This window comes from Scyliorhinus torazame, chromosome 6 (assembly GCF_047496885.1).
Source record: "Scyliorhinus torazame isolate Kashiwa2021f chromosome 6, sScyTor2.1, whole genome shotgun sequence".
In the NCBI taxonomy this organism is placed as follows: domain Eukaryota; kingdom Metazoa; phylum Chordata; class Chondrichthyes; order Carcharhiniformes; family Scyliorhinidae; genus Scyliorhinus; species Scyliorhinus torazame.
This window is the reverse complement of record NC_092712.1, coordinates 82,739,919-82,758,629: the sequence shown is the minus strand read 5'-3', so window position 1 is coordinate 82,758,629 and position 18,711 is coordinate 82,739,919.

The window sequence follows — 18,711 nt, the reverse complement described above, 5'->3', positions numbered from 1 at the left end:
TTCACCAAAGAGAAGGAATTGGTAGATGTTGAGTCTGGAGAAGGGGGTGTAGATAGCCTGGGTCACATTGTGATCCAAAAAGACGAGGTGTTGGGTGTCTTAAAAAATATTAAGGTAGATAAGTCCCCAGGGCCTGATGGGATCTATCCCAGAATACTGAAGGAGGCTGGAGAGGAAATTGCTGAGGCCTTGACAGAAATCTTTGGATCCTCGCTGTCTTCAGGGGATGTCCCGGAGGACTGGAGAATAGCCAATGTTGTTCCTCTGTTTAAGAAGGGTAGCAAGGATAATCCCGGGAACTACAGGCCGGTGAGCCTTACTTCAGTGGTAGGGAAATTACTGGAGAGAATTCTTCGAGACAGGATCTACTCCCATTTGGAAGCAAATGGACGTATTAGTGAGAGGCAGCACGGTTTTGTGAAGGGGAGGTCGTGTCTCACTAACTTGATAGAGTTTTTCGAGGAGGTCACTAAGATGATTGATGCAGGTAGGGCAGTGGATGTTGTCTACATGGACTTCAGTAAGGCCTTTGACAAGGTCCCTCATGGTAGACTAGTACAAAAGGTGAAGTCACACGGGATCAGGGGTGAGCTGGCAAGGTGGATTCAGAACTGGCTAGGCCATAGAAGGCAGAGGGTAGCAATGGAGGGATGCTTTTCTAATTGGAGGGCTGTGACCAGTGGTGTTCCACAGGGATCAGTGCTGGGACCTTTGCTGTTTGTAGTATATATAAATGATTTGGAGGAAAATGTAACTGGTCTGATTAGTAAGTTTGCAGACGACACAAAGGTTGGTGGAATTGCGGATAGCGATGAGGACTGTCTGAGGATACAGCAGGATTTAGATTGTCTGGAGACTTGGGCGGAGAGATGGCAGATGGAGTTTAATCCGGACAAATGTGAGGTAATGCATTTTGGAAGGGCTAATGCAGGTAGGGAATATACAGTGAATGGTAGAACCCTCAAGAGTATTGAAAGTCAAAGAGATCTAGGAGTACAGGTCCACAGGTCATTGAAAGGGGCAACACAGGTGGAGAAGGTAGTCAAGAAGGCATACGGCATGCTTGCCTTCATTGGCCGGGGCATTGAGTATAAGAATTGGCAAGTCATGTTGCAGCTGTATAGAACCTTAGTTAGGCCACACTTGGAGTATAGTGTTCAATTCTGGTCGCCACACTACCAGAAGGATGTGGAGGCTTTAGAGAGGGTGCAGAAGAGATTTACCAGAATGTTGCCTGATATGGAGGGCATAAGCTATGAGGAGCGATTGAATAAACTCGGTTTGTTCTCTCTGGAACGAAGGAGGTTGAGGGGCGACCTGATAGAGGTCTACAAAATTATGAGGGGCATAGACAGAGTGGATAGTCAGAGGCTTTTCCCCAGGGTAGAGGGGTCAATTACTAGGGGGCATAGGTTTAAGGTGAGAGGGGCAAGGTTTAGAGTAGATGTACGAGGCAAGTTTTTTACGCAGAGGGTAGTGGGTGCCTGGAACTCGCTACCGGAGGAGGTAGTGGAAGCAGGGACGATAGGGACATTTAAGGGGCATCTTGACAAATATATGAATAGGATGGGAATAGAAGGATACGGACCCAGGAAGTGTAGAAGATTGTAGTTTAGTCGGGCAGTATGGTCGGCGCGGGCTTGGAGGGCCGAAGGGCCTGTTCCTGTGCTGTACATTTCTTTGTTCTTTGTTCTTTGAAGGCTGACCATCTGCCCCCCCCACTCCCGCCTGCAGTTCCGGCAGGTCTGACACCTCGAATATGACCCCTAAGGGACTGGGCTCCAGTTAAATTTGTGGAATCGCCGACATGGTGCTGAAGAAGGAGACCCAAAATTCCACAATCTTCGGACATGCCCAGAATATATTGGGCCAAATGCAGGCAAATTGACTAGCTTAGTGATATAAACTGGGCTGCATGGGCAAGCTGGGCCGAAGGGCCTGTTTCCATGCTGTAAACATTTATGACTCTATATGTACATTGTTGGCTGGGCCCTTCCCACAGCACTCACACTTATCCTCTGCTCCCTCAAATAGCCAACTCATCCTTAGACCTTGTTAAATGCGCCTCATGTGCTACCTTTAGCTGCATAAGCCCAAATCCCGCTTCACATTATACACCCTCCTCCAAATCCGCCCCCAGCTCCTCCTCCCACTTGGCCTTAACCCCATTCAGGAATGCTGTAGCCTCCACAAGGATCCTCCTGTAAATTCCCAAAATACTCCCCTCCTCCATCTCCATGAGCGATAGGACCCTTTCCAACAGCAATGGTGGCGACACAACTGGGAATGACGGGAAACTCCTCCTCACAAAGTCAGGAACCGGCAGCTAGCTAAACGTTTCTGACTGCGACAGCCCAAACCTCTCTGACTGCTCCTCTAAACTCTTGCACTGACCCTCCAGAACCAAGTCAAAGAACAAAGAAAAGTACAGCACAAGAACAGGCCCTTCGGCCCTCCAAGCCTGCGCCGACCATGCTGCCCATCTAAACTAAAATCTTCTACACTTCCGGGGTCCGTATCCCTCTATTCCCATCCCATTCATATATTTGTCAAGATGCCCCTTAAGCGTTACTATCGTCCATGCTTCCACCACCTCCTCCGGCAGCGAGTTCCAGGCATCTATTGCGCTCTGTGTAAAAAACCTGCCTCATATAACTCCTCTAAACCTTGCCACTCGCACCTTAAACCTATGCCCCCTAGTAATTGACCCTGTATTCTGCATTCATATTTGTCCTTCCAAAATGGACAACCTCACACTTTTCAGGGTTAAACTCCATCTGCCACTTCTCAGCCCAGCTCTGCATCCTATCTATGTCTCTTTGCAGCCGACAACAGCCCTCCTCACTATCCACAACTCCACCAATCTTTGTATCGTCTGCAAATTTACTGACCCACCCTTCAACTCCCTCATCCAAGTCATTAATGAAAATCACAAACAGCAGAGGACCCAGAACTGATCCCTGCGGTACGCCACTGGTAACTGGGATCCAGGCTGAATATTTGCCATCAACCACCACTATCTGACTTCTATCGGTTAGCCTGTTCGTTATCCAACTGGCCAAATTTCCCACTATCCCATGCCTCCTTACTTTCTGCAGATGCCTACCATGGGGAACCTTATCAAATGCCTTACTAAAATCCATGTACACTACATCCACTGCTTTACCTTCATCCACATGCTTGGTCACCTCCTCAAAGAATTCAATAAGACTTGTAAGGCAAGACCTACCCCTCACAAATCCGTGCTGACTATCCCTAATCAAGCAGTGTCTTTCCAGATGCTCAGAAATCCTATCCTTCAGTACCCTTTCCATGACTTTGCCTACCACCGAAGTAAGACTAACTGGCCTGTAATTCCCAGGGTTATCCCTAGTCCCTTTTTTGAACAGGGGCACGACATTCGCCACTCTCCAATCCCCTGGTACCACCCCTGTTGACAGTGAGGACGAAAAGATCATTGCCAACGGCTCTGCAATTTCATCTCTTGCTTCCCATAGAATCCTTGGATATATCCCGTCAGGCCCGGGGGGCTTGTCTATCCTCAAGTTTTTCAAAATGCCCAACACATCTTCCTTCCTAACAAGTATTTCTTCGAGCTTACCAGTCTGTTTCACACTGTCCTCTCCAACAATATGGCCCCTCTCATTTGTAAACGCAGAAGAAAAGTACTCATTCAAGAACTCTCCTATCTCTTCAGACTCAATACACAATCTCCCGCTACTGTCCTTGATCGGACCTACCCTCGCTCTAGTCATTCTCATATTTCTCACATATGTGTAAAAGGCCTTGAGGTTTTCCTTGATCCTACCCACCAAACATTGTTCATGCCCTCTCTTAGCTCTCCTAATACCTTTCTTCAGTTCCCTCCTGGCTATCTTGTATCCCTCCAACGCCCTGTCTGAACCTTGTTTCCTCAGCCTTACATAAGTCTCCTTTTTCCTCTTAACAAGACATTCAACCTCTCTTGTCAACCATGGTTCCCTCACTCGACCATCTCTTCCATGCCTGACAGGGACATACATATCAAGGACACGTAGTGCCTGTTCCTTAAACAAGTTCCACATTTCACTTGTGTCCTTCCCTGACAGCCTATGCAACTTATGCACTTCAATTTTGTCTGACAACATCGTATTTACCCTTCCCCCAATTGTAAACCTTGCCCTACTGCACGCACCTATCCCTCTCCATTACTAAAGTGAAAGTCACAGAATTGTGGTCACTATCTCCAAAATCTATCACTTGCCCTGGTTCATTACCAAGTACTAAATCCAATATTGCCCCTCCTCTGGTCGGACAATCTACATACTGTGTTAGGAAAGCTTCCTGGACACACTGCACAAACACCACCCCATCCAAACTATTTGATCTAAAGAGTTTACACTCAATGTTTGGGAAGTTAAAGTCACCCATGACTACTACCCTGTGACTTCTGCACCTTTCCAAAATCTGTTTCCCAATCTGTTCCTCCACATCTCTGCTACTATGGGGGGGCCTATAGAAAACTCCTAACAAGGTGACTGCTCCTTTAAACTTATGCAGGGCCCCCCAACTCCTAGCCACCTGGACCCCCAGGTACCTCAACCTCCTCTCCGCCCTTTTTTAAATTTAAAAAAAAAATAATTTTTATTAAATGTTTTCATAAAATATCAATAACAAAATGAGAAAGAAAAAAGAACCCAACAGGGTTAAGTACAAAACACAATCTAAAAAAGCAACCCCCCAAACCCCTCCCCCCCTGTACCTAAATAATAAATTAACATTAACACCCCGACTTAAGACAACAGGTGTATACACCCCCTCAGACCCTTCCAATGTAAATAACATCAACCAAAATAAAGTAACCCCCCCCCCCCCCCCGAGCTGCTTCTGCCATTGACCAATGTCTATCGTTCTGCCAGAAAGTCTAAGAACGGCTGCCTAAAGAACCCTTGTACCGACCCTCTCAAGGCGAATTTCACCCTCTCCAATTTAATGAACCCTGCCATATCGCTGATCCAGGATTCCACGCTTGGGGCCCTCGCATCTTTCCACTGAAGGAGAATCCTTTGCCGGGCTACCGCAAAGGCCAGAATTCCGGCCTCTTTCGCCTCCTGCACTCCCGGCTCCTCTGCCACCCCAAATATTGCGAGCCCCCAGCCCGATTTGACCCTGGATCCTACCACCCTCGACACCGTCCTCGCTACGCCCTTCCAAAATTCCTCCAGCGCTGGGCATGCCCAGAACACATGGGTGTGATTTGCTGGGCTCCCTGAGCACCTAACACACCTGTCCTCACCCCCAAAGAACCCTCTCATCCTTGTCCCGGTCATGTGTGCCTTGTGCAGCACCTTAAACTGTATGAGGCTGAGCCTCGCGCATGAAGAGGAAGAGTTCACCCTCCCTAGGGCATCTGCCCACGTCCCCTCTTCGACCTCCTCTCCCAACTCCTCCTCCTTTCAACGCGACCACCGAGGCCTCCTCCTCCTCCTGCATCACCTGGTAAATTTCCGAGATCTTCCCCACTTTTTTCCCTGAGAATCCTCATCACCTCCGGCATTCCCCCCACCGGGTCCGCCACATATAACAGCAAATCGTCCACATAGAGCGACACCCGATGTTCCTCCCCACCCCGCACCAGCCCCCTCCAATTTCTCAACTCCCTCAATGCCATGGTCAAGCACTCAATCGCCAGCGCAAAGAGCAGGGGGGACAGAGGACACCCCTGCCTCGCCCCCGGTGTAGCCGAAAATACTCTGACCTCCTTCTGTTCGTGGCCACACTCGCCACCGGGGCCTCACACAGCAACTTAACCCACCTGACAAACCCCTCCCCAAACCCGAACCTTTTCAGCGCCTCCCACAGGTACCCCCACTCCACCCTATCAAAAGCCTTCTCCGCACCCATCGCCACCACTATCTCCGCCTCCACTTCCATCGCTGGCATCATTATAACATTCAAGAGCCTCCGTATATTCGTATTCAACTGTCTCCTGTCATAATATTCACCAGTATATCATGGTGCAGACACACACTGATGGACATGCAGTGGGACCAATCAGCATACACAACACCGCAGCCAATCACCAGTGAGAGCACGCGCACTATAAAGACAGGGGACGGGAGAGTTCCCACTCTTTCTAGTATCAGTCAGCTCGGAGCACAGAGCTCACAGCCTGCAACACAGACATTCACCATGTGCTGAGTGCATCACCTGGTTAGGACTAGGCAAGGGTCAACAGTTAAAGCTGGTATTGCATTTACCCACAGTTCAAGTATGTTAATATAGTTAACCTCATAATAAAATAGAGTTGCACCACTTCCAGTGTTGGTGACCTGTTTGTGATCAAGAACACCCAACACATCATGGTACAAGGAGTGGTTGCATACTAGCACTTCTGAGACCCACCTGCAACTAATCAGCATTCCGGCATCCTGCAGTATGGAGAACATCAACCCGCCGCCGCTCCGCATCGCCGGCACCTCAGCGTACAGTGACAACCAGTAACGATAACCAGGCAAGATGTTCAAGATCCGGGTTCCGCAGCAGCTCCAGTGCCACGGCGATCTCCGCGAAAACTGGCGGGCATTCCGGCAAACATTTGAAATCTTCCTGCTGGCAGCCGAACGAGAAGACCTGGCCGATTCTGAACAAACAGAGCTTCTCCTCACCATCGACGGTGCCAGAGCAGAAGAAATCTTTTTAAAATTCAAGCTCTCCAAAGGGCAAAACAGGAGCGACTTCCAGGCAGTCCTGGACAAATTCGGCAAATACTGTGAGGAAAACACACTCCAACCAGCAAGAAAAGGTAAGAGAAGCGCCAGTACTCACCTCGAGGCCGAAATCCCGGAGCACAAAACAATTTTGGTCGGCAGCCATCTTTGTAAACAACACATCATCTCCCTTTCACGAACCCCGTCTGATCCTCGTGAATGACCTGCGGCACACAGTCCTCTATCCTCGTGGCTAAAATCTTCGCCAACAACTTTGCATCTACATTTAGGAGTGAGATCGGCCTGTATGACCCACATTGTAGGGGATCCTTGTCCCGCTTCAGGATCAAGGAGATCAGTGCCCGAAACATCGTCAGGGGCAAAGCCCCTCCTTCCCTTGCCTCGTTCAAAGTCCTTACCAACAGAGGGCCCAGCAGGTCCGCATACTTCTCACAAAATTCGACCGGGAACCCATCTGGCCCCGGTGCCTTCCCCGTTTGCATGCTTCCTATCCCTTTGACCAACTCCTCCAACCCAACCAACGGCCCCAGCCTCGCCACCTGCCCTTCCTCCACCCTCGGGAACCTCAACCGGTCCAGAAAGCAGCCAATCTCTTCCTCCTCCAGTGGGGACTCGGACCGATACAGTTCCTCGTAGAAGTCCCTGAAGACCCCATTGATACTCATCGCACTTCACACCATGTTCCCTCCTCCATCCCTAACTCCCCCGATCTCCCTAGCTGCCTCTCGCCTCCGAAGCTGGTGCACCAGCATCCGGCTCGCCTTTTCTCCATATTCATATACCGCCCCTGCGCCTTCCTCCACTGCGCCTCCGCCTTCCTGGTGATCAACAAATCAAACTCAGCCTGGAGGCTACGCCGCTCCCTAAGCAATCCCTCCTCCGGGGCCTCCGCGTACCTCCTATCCACCCTCACCATCTCCCCCACCAGCTTCTCCCTCTCTCTCCTTTCCCCCCTCTCCTTGTGTACCCTAATAGAGATCAGCTCTCCTCTGACCACCGCCTCCAGCACCTCCCAGACCACCCCTACTTGCACCTCCCCATTGTCACTAGCCTCCAGGTACCTTTCTATACACCCCCGGACCCGCCCGCTCACCTCCTCGTCCGCCAGCAACCCCACCTCTAAGCGCCACAACCTGCGCTGGCCCCTCTCCTCCCCCAGCTCGAGGTCTACCCAATGCGGAGCGTGATCGGAAATGGCTATCGCCGAGTCCTCCGTATCTTCCACTCTCGGAATCAGCGCCCTGCTCATAACAAAGAAGTCAATCCGGGAATAGACATTGTGGACATGGGAGATGAATGAGAATTCCCTGGCCCCTGGCCTCGCAAACCTCCATGGATCCACCCCTCTCATCTGGTCCATGAACCCCCTCAGCACCTTGGCCGCCGCCGGCCTCCTGCCCGTCCTAGACCTAGAGCGATCCAATGTCGGATCCAGCACCGTGTTGAAATCCCTCCCCCATTATCAGGCCCTGTCTCCAGTTCCAGAATCCGGCCCAGCATACACCGCATGTGTATCCCTGCGGTACGCCACTGGTAACTGGGATCCAGGCTGAATATTTGCCATCAACCACCACTCTCTGACTTCTATCGGTTAGCCAGTTCATTATCCAACTGGCCAAATTTCCCACTATCCCATGCCTCCTTACTTTCTGCAGACGCCTACCATGGGGAACCTTATCAAATGCCTTACTAAAATCCATGTACACTACATCCACTGCTTTACCTTCATCCACATGCTTGGTCACCTCCTCAAAGAATTCAATAAGGCTTGTAAGGCAAGACCTACCCCTCACAAATCCGTGCTGACTATTCCTAATCAAGCAGTGTCTTTCCAGATGCTCAGAAATCCTATCCTTCAGTACCCTTTCCATGACTTTGCCTACCACCGAAGTAAGACTAACTGGCCTGTAATTCCCAGGGTTATCCCTAGTCCCTTTTTTGAACAGGGGCACGACATTCGCCACTCTCCAATCCCCTGGTACCACCCCTGTTGACAGTGAGGACGAAAAGATCATTGCCAACGGCTCTGCAATTTCATCTCTTGCTTCCCATAGAATCCTTGGATATATCCCGTCAGGCCCGGGGGGCTTGTCTATCCTCAAGTTTTTCAAAATGCCCAACACATCTTCCTTCCTAACAAGTATTTCCTCGAGCTTACCAGTCTGTTTCACACTGTCCTCTCCAACAATATGGCCCCTCTCATTTGTAAATGCAGAAGAAAAGAACAACAAAGAACAAAGAAATGTACAGCACAGGAAAAGGCCCTTCGGCCCTCCAAGCCCGTGCCGACCATGCTGCCCGACTAAACTACAATCTTCTACACTTCCTGGGTCCGTATCCCTCAATTCCCATCCTATTCATGTATTTGTCAAGATGCCCCTTAAATGTCACTATCGTCCCTACTTCCACCACCTCTTCCGGTAGCGAGTTCCAGGCACACACTACCCTCTGCGTAAAAAACTTGCCTCGTACATCTACTCTAAACCTTGCCCCTCTCACCTTAAACCTATGCCCCCTAGTAATTTACCCCTCTACCCTGGGGAAAAGCCCCTGACTATCCACTCTGTCTATGCCCCTCATAATTTTGTAGACCTCCATCAGGTCGCCCCTCAACCTTCTTCGTTCCAGTGAGAACAAACCGAGTTTATGCAACCGCTCCTCATAGCTAATGCCCTCCATACCAGGCAACATCCTGGTAAATCTCTTCTGCACCCTCTCTAAAGCCTCCACATCCTTCTGATAGTGTGGCGATCAGAATTGAACACTATACTCCAAGTGTGGTCTAACTGAGGTTCTATACAGCTGCAACATGACTTGCCAATTTTTATACTCAATGCCCCGGCCAATGAAGGCAAGCATGCCGTATGCCTTCTTGACTACCTTCTCCACCTGTGTTGCCCTTTCAGTGACCTGTGGACCTGTACACCAAGATCTCTCTGACTTTCAATACTCTTGAGGGTTCTACCATTCACTGTATATTCCCTACCTGCATTAGACCTTCCAAAATGCATTACCTCATATTTGTCCGGATTAAACTCCACCTGCCATCTCTCCGCCCAAGTCTCCAAACAATCTAAATCCTGCTGTTATCCTCTGACAGTCCTCATCGCTATCTTCAATTCCACAAACCTTTGTGTCGTCTGCAAACTTACTGATCAGACCAGTTACATTTTCTCCAAATCATTTACATATACTACAAACAGCAACGGTCCCAGCACTGATCCCTGCGGAACACCACTAGTCATAGCCCTCCAATTAGAAAAGCATCCTTCCATTGCTACTCTCTGCCTTCTTTGACCTAGCCAGTTCTGTATCCACCGTGCCAGCTCACCCTAGATCCCGTGTGACTTCACCTTTTGTACTCGTCAACCATGAGGGACCTTGTCAAAGGCCTTACTGAAGTCCACATCGACAACATCCACTGCCCTACCTGCATCAATCATCTTTGTGACTTACTCGAAAAACTCTATCTCATTAGTGAGACACGACATCCCCTTCACAAAACTGTGCTGCCTCTCGCGAATACGACCCCTTGCCTCCAAATGGGAGTAGATCCTGTCTCGAAGAATTCTCTCCAGTAATTTCCCTACCACTGACGTAAGGCTCACCGGCCTGTAGTTCCCTGGATTATCCTTGCTACCCTTCTTAAACAAAGGAACAACATTGGCTATTCTCCAGTCCTCCGGGACATCACCTGAAGACAGTGAGAATCCAAAGATTTCTGTCAAAGCCTCAGCAATTTCCTCTCTTGTCTCCTTCAGTATTCTGGAGTAGATCCCATCAGGCCCTGGGGCCTTATCCACCTTAATATTTTTCAAGACGCCCAACACCTCATCTTTTTGGATCTCAATGTGACCCAGGCTATCTACACACCCTTTGCCAGACTCAACATGAATACAGATGCAAAGTATTCATTTAGTACCGCGCCCATTTCCTCTGGCTCTACACATAGATTCCCTTGCCTATCCTTCATTGGGCCAACCCTTTCCCTGGCTACCCTCTTGCTTTTTATGTACGTGTAAAAAGCCTTGGGATTTTCCTTAACCCTATTTGCCAATGACTTTTCGTAACCCCTTTTAGCTCTCCTGACTCCTTGCTAAAGTTCCTTCCTATTTCCTTATATTCCACACAGGCTTTGTCTGTTCCCAGTCTTCTAGCCCTGACAAATGCCTCCTTTTTCTTTTTGACGAGGCCTACAATATCCCTAGTTATCCAAGGATCGCAAAATTTGCCATATTTATCCTTCTTCCTCACAGGAACATGCCGGTCCTGAATTCCTTTCAACTGACATTTGAAAGCCTCCCACATGTCAGATGTTGATTTACCCTCAAACATCCGCCCCCAATCTATGTTCTTCAGTTCCCGCCTGATATTGTTATAATTAGCCTTCCCCCAATTTAGCACATTCACCAGAGGTCCACTCTTATCCTTGTCCACCAGCACTTTAAAACTTACTGAATTGTGGTCAGTTCCCGAAATGCTCCCCTACTGAAACTTCTACCACCTGGCCGGGCTCATTCCCCAATACCAGGTCCAGTACAGCCCCTTCCCTAGTTGGACTATATACATATTGTTTTAAGAAGCCCATCTGGATGCTCCTTACAAACTCTGCCCTGTCCAAGCCCCGAGCACTAAGTGAGTCCCAGTAAATATTGGGGGTTAAAGTCTCCCATCACAATAACCCTGTTGCTTTTACTCCTTTCCAACATCTGTCTACCTATTTGCTCCTCTATCTCCCGCTGGCTGTTGGGAGGCCTGTAGTAAACCCCCAACATTGTGACTGCACCCTTCTTATTCCTGATCTCTACCCATAAAGCCTCACTGCCCTCTGAGGTGTCCTCCCGCAGTACAGATGTGACATTCTCCCTCACCAGTAGCGCAACTCCTCCGCCCCTTTTAGCTCCCCGTTTATCCCACGTGAAACATCTAAATCCTGGAATGTTTAGCTGCCAATCCTGTCCTTCCCTCAACCATGTCTCTGTAATGGCAACAACATCATAGTTCCAAGTACTAATCCAAGCTCTAAGTTTATCTGCCTTCCCTGTTATACTTCTTGCATTAAAACATATGCACTTCAGGCCACCAGTCCCGCTGTTTTCAGCAACATCACCCTGCCTGCTCTTCCTCAGAGCCACACTTGCCCTATCCCCTAGTTCTCCCTCAATTTTTTCACCTTCTGACCTATTGCTCTGGTGCCCACCCCCCTGCCATACTAGTTTAAACCCTCCCGTGTGACACGAGCAAACCTCCTTCATCCTTTCCACCCCCTTGTCCTTCCAGGCTCTAAATCTGGCATCTAATCTTGCCGGCTCCAACATATGGGGCGAGATTCTCCGACCCCCCACCAGGTCGGAGAATCGTCGGGGGCTGGCGTGAATCCCGCCCCCGCCGGTTGTCGAATTCTCTCCCACCGGAGATTCGGCGGGGGCGGGAATCGCGTCGCGCCGCTTGGCGGGCCCCCCCCCACGATTCTCCGGCCCGAATGGGCTGAAGTCCCGCCGCTAAAATGCCTGTCCCGCTGGCGTAGATTAAATCACCTACCTTACCGGCAGGACAAGGCAGCGCGTGCGGGCTCCGGGGTCCTGGGGGGGGCGCGGGGCGATCTGGCCCCGGGGGGTGCCCCCACGGTGGCCTGGCCCGCGATCAGGGCCCACCGATCCGCGGGCGGGCCTGTGCCGTGGGGGCACTCTTTCCCTTCCGCCTTCGCCACGGTGTCCTCCTTTAGCCTGGCCGAATCCCCTACCAGGTTCCCATCCCCATCAACTACCTTATCGATTCCTCTGGCCGCCTCCCTCTTCCTCAATTGCTGAGCCAGCATTCTGCTGGCCTTCTCCCCATATTCATACAGCGTCCCCCTCGCCTTTCTAAGCTGCTCCACTGCCTTGCCCGTGGACAGTACCCCAAACTCCTCCTGCAGCCTCCGACGCTCCCTTAACAGTTCCGCCCCTCGGGTCACCACATACCTCCTGTCTACCTGCCGGATCTCCTTGTTCAACCGGTCCGTCTCTGCCCTGTCCGTCCTGTTCTTATGAGCTCGGATTGAAATCAACTCCCCTCTCACCACTGCCTTCAGCGCCTCCCAAACCACCGCTACTGAGACTGCCCCCATGTCATTGACCTGCAGGTAGTCCAGCACACACTTTCTTACTCTCTCACATACCGCCTCATCCGCCAACAGGCCTACGTCCAATCGCCACTGTGGGCGTTGGAAGCTCTCCTCACTGGACTGCAGTTCCACCCAGTATGGGGCATGGTCCGAGATAGTGATGGCCGAGTACCCCGTGTCCACCACCCCCGCCAGCAGCTCCCTACTCAAAATGAAAAAGTCGATCCGGGAATACACTCTGTGCGCATGCGAGTAGAAAGAAACCTCCTTAGCCTTCGGCTGTCTAAACCTCCATGGGTCGATCCCCCGCATCTGCTTCATGAACCCTATCAACTCCTTTGCCATCGCTGGCACCTTCCCCGTTCTTGAGCACGACCGGTCTAGGCATATTAAAATCCCCTCCCATCACCAGCTTGTGCGAGTCCAAATCGGGTATTTTCCCCAGTACCCTGCTAATGAAATCAACATCGTCCCAGTTTGGCGCATAGACGTTAACCAATATCACCTTCCTCCCCTCCAGCTTACCGCACACCATGACATAACGGCCCCCCGCCGGCCGAAACAATACTGCCCGCCTGGAATTGCACCCCCGCTTATTAATTAAAATCGCCACCCCTCTCGTCTTAGTATCCAGCCCCGAATGGAAGACCTGACTGACCCAAAACTTCCTCAGCCTAACTTGATCCGCCACTTTCAGGTGCGTCTCTTGCAGCATCACAACGTCCACCTTCAGAGCCCTCAGGTGCGCGAACACACGGGCCCTCTTGACAGGCCCATTCAGCCCTCTAACATTCCAGGTGATCAGCCTGGTTGGGGGGCACCGCCCCCCCCCCCCCCCCCCCCCCCCCCCTGCCGATCAGCCATCCCCCTTTCTGGGCCCTCCCCCAGCCATGCGTCGCTCCGCCAAGTGCCTGCCTCCAGGCAGCCCCCACACCCGACTTCCTCTCCATCCCCAGACCCAAGTCCCTCCCTCGTCAGCAGAATAGCTCCCCAACCTCTCCCCCCAGCAACATCACTCTATAGCCCAACCCTGCCCTGTATTGAACCAGTATACACCCCCACCGTGCTTCCGTGAACTAGCTCACTCAGCTTGCCTGGTGGCCCTCGCCTCCGGCGCCACAAAGTCTCCCACCTATTGTTCCCTACTCCCCTCCCCCCCGCCCATCGAAACCACTTCCCTCATCAAACCAAGACCGAACAATCTCCTAATTACCATAGGAGACAGCCCAAGACAGACAGAGACCCCCACAGCACACCCATCAATAGTGCAAATTAAAATAATACAAAATAAAACGGAAAGCCCCCACCAACCACCCCCCTCAAAATACCAAAAAAAACCAACAACGACCGAATGTCTTTTACTCCCCCAAACTTCAAAGATAAACAAAAAAGAAAGGACGACAGTCAAACCATATATACATGGTTCAAAAAAGAAAAAAGAGAAAGACGCTGCCGCTTAAGTCCGGAGAAGTTCTCAGTTCTGCGCCAGACCCTTCTTCTTGGCAAAGTCCATCGCCTCTTCGGGCGATTCAAAATAGCAGTGCTGGCCCTCATGAGTGACCCAGGGGCGCGCCGGGTAGAGGAGCCCAAATGTCACTTTCCTCTTAAACAGGATCTCCTTCACCTGCCTGAAGCCTGCCCTCCTTCTGGCCTCCTCCACACTCAGGCCCTGATAGACACACAGTATACTATTGTCCCACTTACAGCTCCTGGTACATTTGGCCCACTGGAAGACACACTCTTTGTCTAGAAATCTGTGGAACCGAACTATCATCGCCCTGGGGGGGGGGACCCCCGGCTGTGGCTTCCTCGCCATCGCCCTGTACGCCCTGTCCACCTCCAGCGGCCGGAGAAAAGCCCCCTCCCCCAGAAGCTTCTGGAACATATTTACCACAAAAGCGCCCGCATCAGCCCCCTCAGCCCCTTCAGGGAGACCGTCAATTCTCAGATTCTGCCGGCGCGCACTGTTCTCCAGCTCTTCCACTTTTTCTAACAGCCTTTTCTGCTGATCCTTCAGCATCACCACCTCCGGCTCGACCACCGTTTGGTGCTCCTCCTGGTCCGCCAGCGCTTTCTCCGACTTCTGGATCGTCCGATCCTGGGCATCCAGCCTCGGTTCCATCTGATCAATCGACTCCTTTATTGGGTCGAGACAATCTCGTTTCTGTCTGGCGAAGCCCTCTTGAATGACCTGCATCAGCTCCTCCATCGATGGCTGGGCCGTCGCAGCAGGGCTCCGAACCTCGGCCATGTTAACTTCAGCAGCCACTTCTTTCCAGCCCTTGCTTATCTTTCTATTTCTTCCCTTACGGTCCCTTGGGGTTCTCCGTTCCATGCACCACTGTGTGGATCCAGCACTTAGATGTCCGCACTCTCCAAATCAAGACTCAAAACCGCGAAAAAGTCGGGGGAAAAGGTCCAAAAGCCCAGCCAGAGCGGGGGCCACGAAGTATGCGACCTACTCCCTCATAGCCGCCACCGGAAGTCCCACAGCTTACATTTCTACCTACCTTTGTGTCATCAACAAATTTAGTACCATCTCTACAATCCCTTCATCCAAGTCATTTCTATAAATTGTAAACAGTTGATGTCCCAGCACTGATACTTCATCAACTGCTGTCCCTGCATCATTGGGGGAGAATTGGGGATGCTTGCTGATGGTTATACAATATTCCACACCATTCACGGCTCCTCAGATACTGAAGTAGTCCATGTCCATATGCAGCAAGACTTGAACATATTACGGCTTGGTTTGATTAGTGGCAAGTAACATTGATGCCACACACGTGCCAAGCAAAAACTAGGTTTAACAAGAGAGAATCTAACCATCTCCCCATAACTCCCAATGGCATTCCTACTGCTGAATCCCCCACTATTAATATCCTGGGAGTTATCATTGACTAGAAACTGAACTGGACCAGCCATGTAAATACTGCAGCTACAAGAGCTGGTCAGAGGCTGGGAATTCTGTGCCGACACACAGCAGCAGCAGTCCAGAAGCTTGACACCACCCAGGACAATGCGACCCGCTTGATTGACACCCCATCTGCTTCAACATTCACTCCCTCCACCACTGATGTGCAATAGCAACAGTGTGAACCATCTACGGAGTGCTCTCCAGCCACTCACCAAGGTTCCTATGATAGCACCTTCCAAACACAGGACCACTACTCTGTTATCAGCATTGTGGGTTTTAACTTATATTATTTTTGTTTACGATTGATACAGACTGCTGGATGAAAGGCTGTTCGTAAACTTTAACTTAGAGGAAACATTCTTCTGACTCAGGCAGCGCTTCACATTGATCTATCCATCAGCCTGCTCTTTTGTCGTATGATCTTACACCACTGATGATGTAGCCATGATGTGTGTAATGTTGGGTGTTCTGATGTACAGATGAACCAACACGGTTGTATTTGGTACAACGCTGTTTTATTTCAACTTGTTTTTTACAGTTCTGTCTTGATACTCTGCACGTGGTGACTCCCTGTGTGTGATGTTAATCAGGTCCTGTCCTTGTCCTGGTCTCCAGATCTACTGGCCACCAGGTGTCGTGTTTCTTCTCTTATACTGTCTCTGTCCTTGTCTGTGATTGGTTGTCGTGTTGTGTGTGCTGATTTGTCTGTTGGTCTGTCTATCATGATGTGTGTGTTTGAATATCATGACATCCCCCCCTTTTTTTTTACAAAATTATGTGCCTACGTGGTTATAAATACGAATGTGTCGTGAGTGCATCTAAAGGTGTGTGTGCGTGATATTTACAGCAGGTGCATGTGGCGTAACTATGTACATGGGGCGATGTCGGGTGTGTCATGCTAACGAGGTTGTACCATAACAAAACAGGAAGACGAAAAACTTTGAAGTGTGGTCCGGTCAAACGATATCTGGAATGATAAAACAGTAACATGTTACAATACAATAGTGTTTCAACTTTAACGTGTGAACAGTCTCATAAGTCCAATCTAGTAGGTGTGCGACGAATTCGGGTTGACCGTCAGGGTGGCACTCCATTCATCGGCCGGATTGATGGTGTTGACCCTGTTCACATCAATGACTGAAACCCGGAAGGCATCTTGGTCATCTGTGTCATTTGGCTGGATGTCCTGATGTACGGGCTGGACAGTCCTGACGTGTCTGCGAGGTTTTCGGAGATGTGTAGGATCCATCGGTTGAACCGCTCGACAGTAGGCAGCGTAGTGGCCCATCTTGCCACATCGTAGGCATTGTCGGTTTTTCGCAGGACATTGCCCTTTTAAATGTGCAACTCCACAGTTGCCGCATGTCATGACATCACGGCGTTCGTTACGCCACTGCGCATGCGCAGTTTGGTCTTGCATCGGGCGTGCCCGCGCAGTGCGTCCCTCGATGGTGCCGTTGGTTTTGGCGCGCACAAGCGCGGGAGACCGCGAAAAGCACGGGAAACGGACGCCCTCGTCCGGGCCGCGGGCAGGGAGATAATCAATTGCCTGGATGCGTTCGGCCTCGAGGGCGGCCTGGCTTGCCGATTCGACGGCTAGGGACCCCCTCCGTGCCGATTCGGTCGCCTGAAATTGGGCAAACGGCTGGTTGCATTTTCATGGAGGACACAAGCTTCCACCGCAGACGCTAAGGTCAGGCCTTTAATTTTAAGAAGCTGCTGGCGTAGGTCACTGGAGGCAACGCCAAAAACAATCTGATCCCGGATCATGGACTCTGAGGTATTGCCGTAACCGCAGGACTGCGCGAGTATGCGGAGGTGCGTCAGAAAGGGTTGAAAGAGCTCATCCTTACCTTGCAGGCATTGCTGAAAGATATACCTTTCAAAACTTTCATTCACTTCAACGTTAAAGTGCTGGTCTAGCTTGAGGAGGACCGTGTCATACTTGGATTGGTTCTCGCCTTCCGCGAACAACAGTGAGTTGAATACATCGATGGTGTGCTGACCTGCGGTGGTGAGGAGCATCGCAATCTTTGTTTCGTCCGAGGCTCTCTGTTTCTCGTTGGCTCGCATGTACAGTTCAAATCGCTGCTTGACAAGCTTCCAATTGGTGCCAAGGTTCCCAGCGACTTGCAACGGCTGCGGTTTGTTGGTGATGTCCATATCTCAGGATGGCAGGTTTGCCGGCAGGTATCGATCCACTCCTGTACCATGTGGTGTTGGGTGTTCTGATGTACAGATGAACCAACACGGTTGTATTTGGTACAACGCTGTTTTATTTCAACTTGTTATTTACAGTTCTGTCTTGATACTCTGCATGTGGTGACTCCCTCTGTGTGATGTTAATCAGGTCCTGTCCTTGTCCTGGTCTCCAGATCTACTGGCCACCAGGTGTCGTGTTTCTTCTCTTATACTGTCTCTGTCCTTGTCTATGATTGGTTGTCGTGTTGTGTGTGCTGATTTGTCTGTTGGTCTGTCTATCATGATGTGTGTGTTTGAATATCATGACAATGTGGAGATGCTGGCGTTGGACTGGGGTGGGCACAGTAAGAAGTCTCACAACACCAGGTTAAAGTCCAACAGGTTTATTTGGAGTCACTAGCTTTCGGAGCGCAGCTCCTTAATCAGGTGAGTGAAGAGGTGGGTTCCACAAACCCCGAGTACCCAATTAAGTTTTTCCAATTCAGGGGCAATTTAGTGTGGCTAATCCACCTATCCGGCACATCTTTGAGTTGTGGGGGTGAAACCCACGCAAACACGGGGAGAATGTGCAATCGCCACGTGGACGGTGACCCTGAGCCGGGATCGAAGATGGGACCTCGGCGCCGTGAGGCTGCAGTGGTCTATTTACATAATTAACATCAACCCTTTGCACCACGTCTCTCCCAAGTCTCTGACTTTAGTGTCAATACATTTTTCACATTATCCCATATCTCTCCCCCAAAGTCTCTGCCTTCATCCCTCATTCATAGAGATAA